At 43.4% G+C, this 7,884-nt stretch overlaps 1 pseudogene; it reads right to left on the minus strand.

Moving 5' to 3' along the window:
* LOC102762129 overlaps positions 1 to 6,343 on the minus strand; it is a 73,218-nt pseudogene extending 66,875 nt beyond the window's left edge.
* Between the last annotated feature and the right edge of the window lie 1,541 nt (positions 6,344 to 7,884).

Consider the following 7,884-nt stretch of genomic DNA (forward strand, 5'->3'; position numbering starts at 1 on the left):
AATGCCAAGAACCTACAACCAAGATTACTTTATCCAGCAAAGCTATCATTCAGAAGTGAAGGTCAGATAAAGAGCTTCACAGATAAGGAAAAGCTAAAGGAGTTCATCACCACCAAACCAGGATTATATGAAATGCTGAAAGGTATCCTTTAAGAAGAGGAAGAGGAAGAAGACGGTAAAGATACAAATTATGAACAGCAAATATGCATCTATCGACAAGGGAATCTAACAATCAAGTGAATAATAATCTGATGAACAGAATGAACTGGTGATTATAATAGAATCGGGGCATAGAAAGGGAGTGGACTGACTATTCTTGGGGGGAAAAGGGGTGTTGGAGATGCAGGAAGAGAATGGACAAAAATCATGCACCTATGGATGAGGACAGTGGGTGGGGAGTGAGGGCGGAGCGTGGGGCGGGAACTGGGAGGAGGGGAATTATGAGGGGGGAAAAAAGAGGAACAAATGTAATAATCTGAACAATAAAGATTTAATTTAAAAAAATAAAAATAAAAAAATAAAAATCCGTACTCCAAAGGTAGGATGATTATATAATACAAGGAGTCCTTGAATTATAGGGCACTTTTGGGTGGCGCACTTTTGGGCGGCAGTTGGTCAGACAAGGTGAGATAATCTGACTGACTGAAGCTCATTTCACTTTGTAATTTTTTTATGGAGTGGGGATGGCTGGAGTAGTGTGCAGAAGCATCTACTAAAGCTTTTTGCTTTTGAAGACAGCATGGGGGGACCTGGAGAGTATTATGCTAAGTGAAATAAGCCAGAGAAAGACAAGTATCGCATGGTCTCACACATAGAAACATGGAACCTATGGACGAATCTCAGAGGGAAGGGGGTGGGACTCATGGAGGTGGGAAAGCATTAAGCAAAGAACTTATATGCATATATTCATAACCCATAGACATAGACAATAGTGTGGTGAAGGCCTTGGGGGTGGTGGTGGTGGGTACGGGATAAAGGGGTCAGTGGGGAAAGAAAGGGGACATCTGTAATATTTCAACAATAGAGATACATTTTTAAAAAGTGGTGTTTTGCTTTGGCTCTTCTGGCTGCTATAATTATCTCAGGTGACAGATTTGTAATACTAATAACAGTAAACCCCACGTCATGGTCTTGGAACTGCTGCTGCCTCCATTTATCCCCCTCTCTTGGTAGTAATTCCTAGTTCAAATTCCTGAGAGGAAACCTGGCCTATAACATGGCCTGGCATGAAAAGGTGGGTTGTGTCAACATCCATGGCTTGAATTGGTGGCCCTTTCACCGGGTGTCCGTTTTGTTGGGTCAGCTGGTCATGTGCTGACAAGCCTGATCACCTGTAGCTCTGCATTCACTGCAGCTGGAAGTAGAGCAGGGACTAACTGACATGGCCAGTAGCAGAAGGTGAACCTGATACATACTTTAAATTTTTATACTAATCCCTAATTAAATTCCAACTTGGAACATGCCTGAATTTTAAAAGCATATTCTACGTGGCTACGTACCATAGTCAACTTGAAGATTAGGAAGATACCTTCAAATGAGAAGTGTAGCATGTGTTGAACGATATCCAGAATTATTCTAATGAAAGATGATACTGCTAGCACGACCTCTCTCCACAGGTTAGTGCCAAAATAACTTAGAAGGGGAAAGGAGACAAAACTTGTGTTTGGATTCATAAAAAAATTAGAAAATTTTATGACATCCACAACATAAAGGGAAGTAGGCAAACTGGCTTTTGCTTCCCCATCATGAAATAACCAACACCACATTAATGATGGAAGCCAGAATATTTTCTAATGCCCTATTAGGGCCAAAATTGATGATAAACTGTCACCAAAAATTCACATATCAGCTCCCTGAATTCTATTTTTAAAAATCGTAATACTCTACGTAGAAAGTAGGAAAGAACAAAAAATATCCTTAAGCAGCTGGTTGAAAGTAACTGCGGATACAAGGTTCTTTTTACCTTGAGGTAATAATATCAATTCCTAGGCAGAGAATGAGGGGAAGGAAGACATAAAATTTCTGTCTTGAACTCTTTCCAATTCTACATACATATTAGGTGTCTTTAGAAATACTTTATGAGAGATCTCTATAGCTCTGGGCCTCTGCAACATTAAATCATTAATGCTGTTTAGCAAAAAAATCTTTCTCCTTACAGCTTTTAGTCTTTCCAGTTTGGGATATTTCTCACTTCACATAAAAATGTAGACTAGCAAAGCTGACTGTACAAAAAATTCCATCTTCTTTGCTATAACAAATGACCCTGTGATGGGCAATCTTCTTCCCATGAGGGAGGAAAACAACCTCTAAAGTTTGAGCAAATCTTTTTTGGTGACAAATGAATTAATGTCAGAGATTAGCTACATGGCATTAGGAACATTATGGTTCTGATAGTGCTTTTCTTCTGTACTTTCCCTAAAATCGGGATCTTCATTTAGCTACCTCCTCTCCTGTCCTGTCCTGTCCTGTCCTGTCCTGTCCTCTCCTCTCCTCTCTTCTCTTCTCCTTCCTGTCTGTCCTGTCCTGTCCTGTCCTGTCCTCTCCTGTCCTGTCCTGTCTGTCCTGTCCTGTCCTGTCTGTCCTGTCCTGTCCTGTCCTGTCCTGTCCTGTCCTCTCCTGTCCTGTCCTGTCTGTCCTGTCCTGTCTGTCCTGTCCTGTCCTGTCCTGTCCTCTCCTGTCCTGTCCTGTCTGTCCTGTCCTGTCCTGTCTGTCCTGTCCTGTCCTGTCCTGTCCTGTCCTGTCCTCTCCTGTCCTGTCCTGTCTGTCCTGTCCTGTCTGTCCTGTCCTGTCCTGTCCTGTCCTCTCCTGTCCTGTCCTGTCTGTCCTGTCCTGTCCTGTCTGTCCTGTCCTGTCCTGTCCTGTCCTGTCCTGTCCTCTCCTGTCCTGTCCTGTCTGTCCTGTCCTGTCTGTCCTGTCCTGTCCTGTCCTGTCCTCTCCTGTCCTGTCCTGTCTGTCCTGTCCTGTCCTGTCTGTCCTGTCCTGTCCTGTCCTGTCCTGTCCTGTCCTCTCCTGTCCTGTCCTGTCTGTCCTGTCCTGTCTGTCCTGTCCTGTCCTGTCCTGTCCTCTCCTGTCCTGTCCTGTCTGTCCTGTCCTGTCCTGTCTGTCCTGTCCTGTCCTGTCCTGTCCTGTCCTGTCCTCTCCTGTCCTGTCCTGTCTGTCCTGTCCTGTCTGTCCTGTCCTGTCCTGTCCTGTCCTCTCCTGTCCTGTCCTGTCTGTCCTGTCCTGTCCTGTCTGTCCTGTCCTGTCCTGTCCTGTCCTGTCCTGTCCTCTCCTGTCCTGTCCTGTCTGTCCTGTCCTGTCTGTCCTGTCCTGTCCTGTCCTGTCCTCTCCTGTCCTGTCCTGTCTGTCCTGTCCTGTCCTGTCTGTCCTGTCCTGTCCTGTCCTGTCCTGTCCTGTCCTCTCCTGTCCTGTCCTGTCTGTCCTGTCCTGTCTGTCCTGTCCTGTCCTGTCCTCTTCTCTCTCTCCAGAAACAATTTTTTCTATGCTTGTGGGTTCATTGGTCCACAAGAGCAGCTTTGGTAACATTGTGGGTACATTCCAACAACAGGACCTTGATTTCCTTTTTCTTTGGTCTCACTATTTACTGTCTTTGAGTTGAAACTCTCATTTCTCACCGTGGTTTCTACAAAGCCACCTGATGAATCTTACTGCTGCTGTCAGAATTACCTAGCACGGGAGCAAGGCCCTTCATGGTGTGGATCCTGCCCACCTCTCATTTTCCCCTCTCACTCCTCGCACTTCCTCCGGCTGCATCGTGTAGTTCAGATGTGTCATCAGGTTCCGTACGGGGTTGTGGCATATCCTGTTTTGACCTGGTGTTGTTCAATGTTGTCCATGTACCACCTGTGTATCAGCCAAGGCCCAGCAAGCATGGGAATTTGAGGAGAACTGAATAAAAGCACTGGTTATTAGGGTGCAGGAAAGTGTAGAGAGTCCACATGGATAAAGTAATCTTCTGGCCCGCGGCTGGAACGGGTAAGGGGAGGGAACCCTTAGCAGAACCTGGAGACAGAAAGAGCCAGCTGAGTGAGCTGTGACTCTTCGAGCATGGAAGCAAAACCTTAGGATGACAATTCCTCAGGGGGAGCTGGAAACAAGGTCTCCTCTCCTCAGTCTTCTTCCTTCCTTCCTTCCCATCTCTGCCAGTGCTTGCCTTTGGCTGAACCCCACGGGAAGCCACAGGGCCAGGGGGTTCCTTGATGCAGTCCAAAGCGGTTAGCCCCTTAGGGCACAGGGTGGGGAAGGGGAAGTGTGGCTTGGGAGAGTAAATGAAACTATCCGGCATGCCCTGTCACCAAACATCGCCCTGGCCTGAGGAAACCAAGGTGAGGTTACCTGAGTGCCAGCCAAACCCATTCCTGCCTCTGAGCACAGCCCCAGTCTCCACCTTCACCTTAGCTTCAGCCTTACAGACGCCAGAGGCGGCCTGGGGAGTGGGGATGCGGGTTGGAGGGACGGAGGGACGGAGCCTCTGGGTGGGAGATGGAGAAGCTGTCCAGGCCTCTGAAGCAGGCTCATGCTGGAGGAAGGAGAATTTTAAACTTCAAATGAAATTCGGAGTTTTGATGGGGCATAAATTATTGAAACAAGCCTTTTTTCTCTAGAATTGACCATAGAACTTTAGATTTAGGATGCACCCAAAAAAGTCATGAGATTGTCCTAGATTTCTTCCCAGGGGCAAGGAAGAACTTGTTCTACAGAGCAAGTCAGAACAGCTAGTTGGGGAGAGCAGAACATTTCTGACCACAGCCTTGAGACCCACTATTCCACTCAATGTCTCATGTGTCTGATTCTTCCACCAGACTGAGCCCCCCTTAAGGGCAAAGACTGTCCTACCAGTTTCATTTCTTAAAAAGTTCTTGGTGCATAGACATTGGGTTAATGTCTGAGAATTAGGCTATATGTGGTAGAAATACACTATTTATTTTAGTAAATATTTAATCCTTTAAGTCTCAATCTCAAATGGATCTGTTCCCTACTTGATCAATGCCAAACTGTCATAAAACAGGTACCTGTATCTGTGCATTTTGAAATGAAGAATTTATCAAGAGTAATTATTGAATAATATTCACTTGTGAGACTGAGTTACTTCTCATGTAGAGTACAACTTTCTCCAACTATTAATCAACTATTAATCTCTTTATATTTTCCAGATGTAGTACTGATAGGATTTTAACTGCTAGCCCGACGTTGTGCGATAAGCAATTAATTTTGGAACATCCCGTACATGTATTTCCCTCTGAGATATTAGAGAAGGCCTATCAAGGGAATCCAAAGTGCTGTTCATAGCATGAGAAATTTCAGGCTTGGTACATCTCCGAGGATTCTTTATCTCTAACTTCAGATTGAGGTGGACTGCAATAAATATTCTGCATGTACATTTGTGCATGCACACACTACACCGAGCACTTTGAGGTCCTTGTCTCCCTTGTGAAATGAGGATTGGCCCAGTCCACGAAGGTCCTCAGGTTCAACAGATTTTATCTAGTCACCTCTGGCTACTCTTGGCCTGATACATTTATGCAAGGGAGTGAAAGAAGATGTCTGAACAAACTGACCTTGCCGATGAGGGGATAGGTTGATTGTGTCAGCCCCACAAACTCTACTGCTTGATTAACTTCCAGAGCCATTGTCCCTCATTCCTCTTGGCACTGGCAGCCCTGGTCTGGAATTTGTTTCTGAGTAACTACTAAGGAATGTTTGCAGTTTGTTAGCTCTCAAATTAAGAGTTTGGAGGCCCCCTGCAGAGTACCGGGGGCATTGTGCCATGGAGCATACGGAAGCTCCACTTCCAGGTAAGAGATACGTACAGGCCTTCCCATCTGGGTGATCACAGTCTGTTTCGAGGACCAACTGTCCAGCAGACTTTCCTTTGACCAAGACTTTGAAAAGCTCAACCAACTTCAACTGTGATTCTGTGATTCTTTAATGACAAAAGGGGGATTAATTAGTCAATGTGTTGCTTCTTTATTATTTCCTCATTAGTTTCATCTCAATCCAGGTTCATCTATCAGTTCAGGGCGGGGTAGCATTAAAATAGTTTTAGTGACAAAATTTACAGATAACTTTATACAAATTAGAAAATGCAGAGAATCAGACAGTAAATTCCCATAATTCTATCACATATTTCTGCTGGTACTATTTGTATTCATTTTCTAGGGCTGCCATTACAAAGATTGGGTGGCTTAAATGATGGAAATTTTCTAACAGACCTGAAGGCTAGAAGTCCAAGATCAAGACCTCTCTCCATGGTTTCTAAATAGTTGTATACCTGGGACTTCATATGGTCTTTCCTGTGTGCATCTGTGTCCATACTTTCTATTCTTATAAGAACACTAGTCATATTGGATTAGAACCACCCTAATGATCTTACTTAGTCTTGAATACCTCTTTAAAGACTCCTATCTCCAAATATAGTTGCATTCAGAGGTACCTTGGGGGTGATACTATAACATATACATTTGGGGGGGGCACAATTCAGCTCATAACACTACTTTAGTGTGTATTCCTATATACCTTAATCATAAACATTTTCACTTTATAAAATTGGATTATGCACCAGATAACACAAATACACTAAATAATAATTTTTCCATGTTAAATATTCATCTAATATACTAGTGCCTAAACTTCAACTAAATATAAAATAGACCTTTATACTATTGAGATCTTCATATGGTAAAATATGATGTATATCTTAGCTTAATCCTAAGGATGATGATGATGATAATAATAATAATATATAAATTTTGAAAAAGGGAAATGATGGAAAATACACTCAAGGGGGAAAAGTCTGTGGTAACTTAAAACCCGGGTAAAGTGACACTGAAATGTACCCATTTATTCACCAAATCTGAGATTTATTATATACTTGACACTTAGCCCTGGTGTCAGGGCTTTGGGCGAGAAAAGACACAAGGTCCCTGGCCTAATGGACTTTTCATAACCTGATGTCAGTGAAGAGAGTGACCAGCAAACAGATAAGTAAAACTGAAGGAGGGAAACCAGAACTACAAGATAACCAACTTAAGGAAGTCAGAGACCATCTGAAGAAGTCTTCAAACCAAGACTCAAAGTTGAGAAGGGCCAGACACAAGAACCATGAAGATTGGTCTCAGAGCCATTGTGTTTGCTGGTTCAACAGCATTTGAGATGCGCCAGGTGCTAGCAGAGGCCAGGGAGCCGGTCGGTAAGGTGGTTTTCCTTTGTGAACACCAGGGAATAGAACTTTAGCAAACAAGACCCCTCAAGGTGAGTGGAAGAGTGGGTACATGGATAGACTGTGCTCATATTAAACACTTAAAAATATACCTGTGGCACATTTTACCAAAGAAGATATACAGACATACAGATGGCAAATAGCATATGAAAGGATGCCATGCATCAAAAATCATTAGGGAAATACAGATTAAAACCACACAGAGAGAGAGCACCTACTAGAATAGTTAAAATAAAAATAGTGATGACATCAAATGCTTGGGGCGGGGGAAGGGATATAGAGAGACTGGATAACTCACACATTGCTATGGGAATGTAAAATTATACAGCTGCTCTGGAAAATAGTTTGGCAGTTTCTTAAAAACAACAACAATTACAACAACAATACCACACACAGACACAGACACACACACACACACACACACACACACACACACGACAAAAAAACTAAATTTGCACCTACCATATGACTCAGCAATTGCATTCCAGAGCATTTATCCCAGACAAATGAAGACTATATTTACACAAAACTCCTGAATATAATGTTTATAACAGTTTTATTTGTAATGGCACAAAAATTGGAAACAACCCAGATGTTTTTCAACAGGTGAATGTGTAAACAGAGGCACATTCATCATCCATACCATGGAATACTACCCAGTGATA

This window comes from Myotis davidii, unplaced genomic scaffold, assembly GCF_000327345.1.
Source record: "Myotis davidii unplaced genomic scaffold, ASM32734v1 scaffold794, whole genome shotgun sequence".
NCBI classification, from domain to species: domain Eukaryota; kingdom Metazoa; phylum Chordata; class Mammalia; order Chiroptera; family Vespertilionidae; genus Myotis; species Myotis davidii.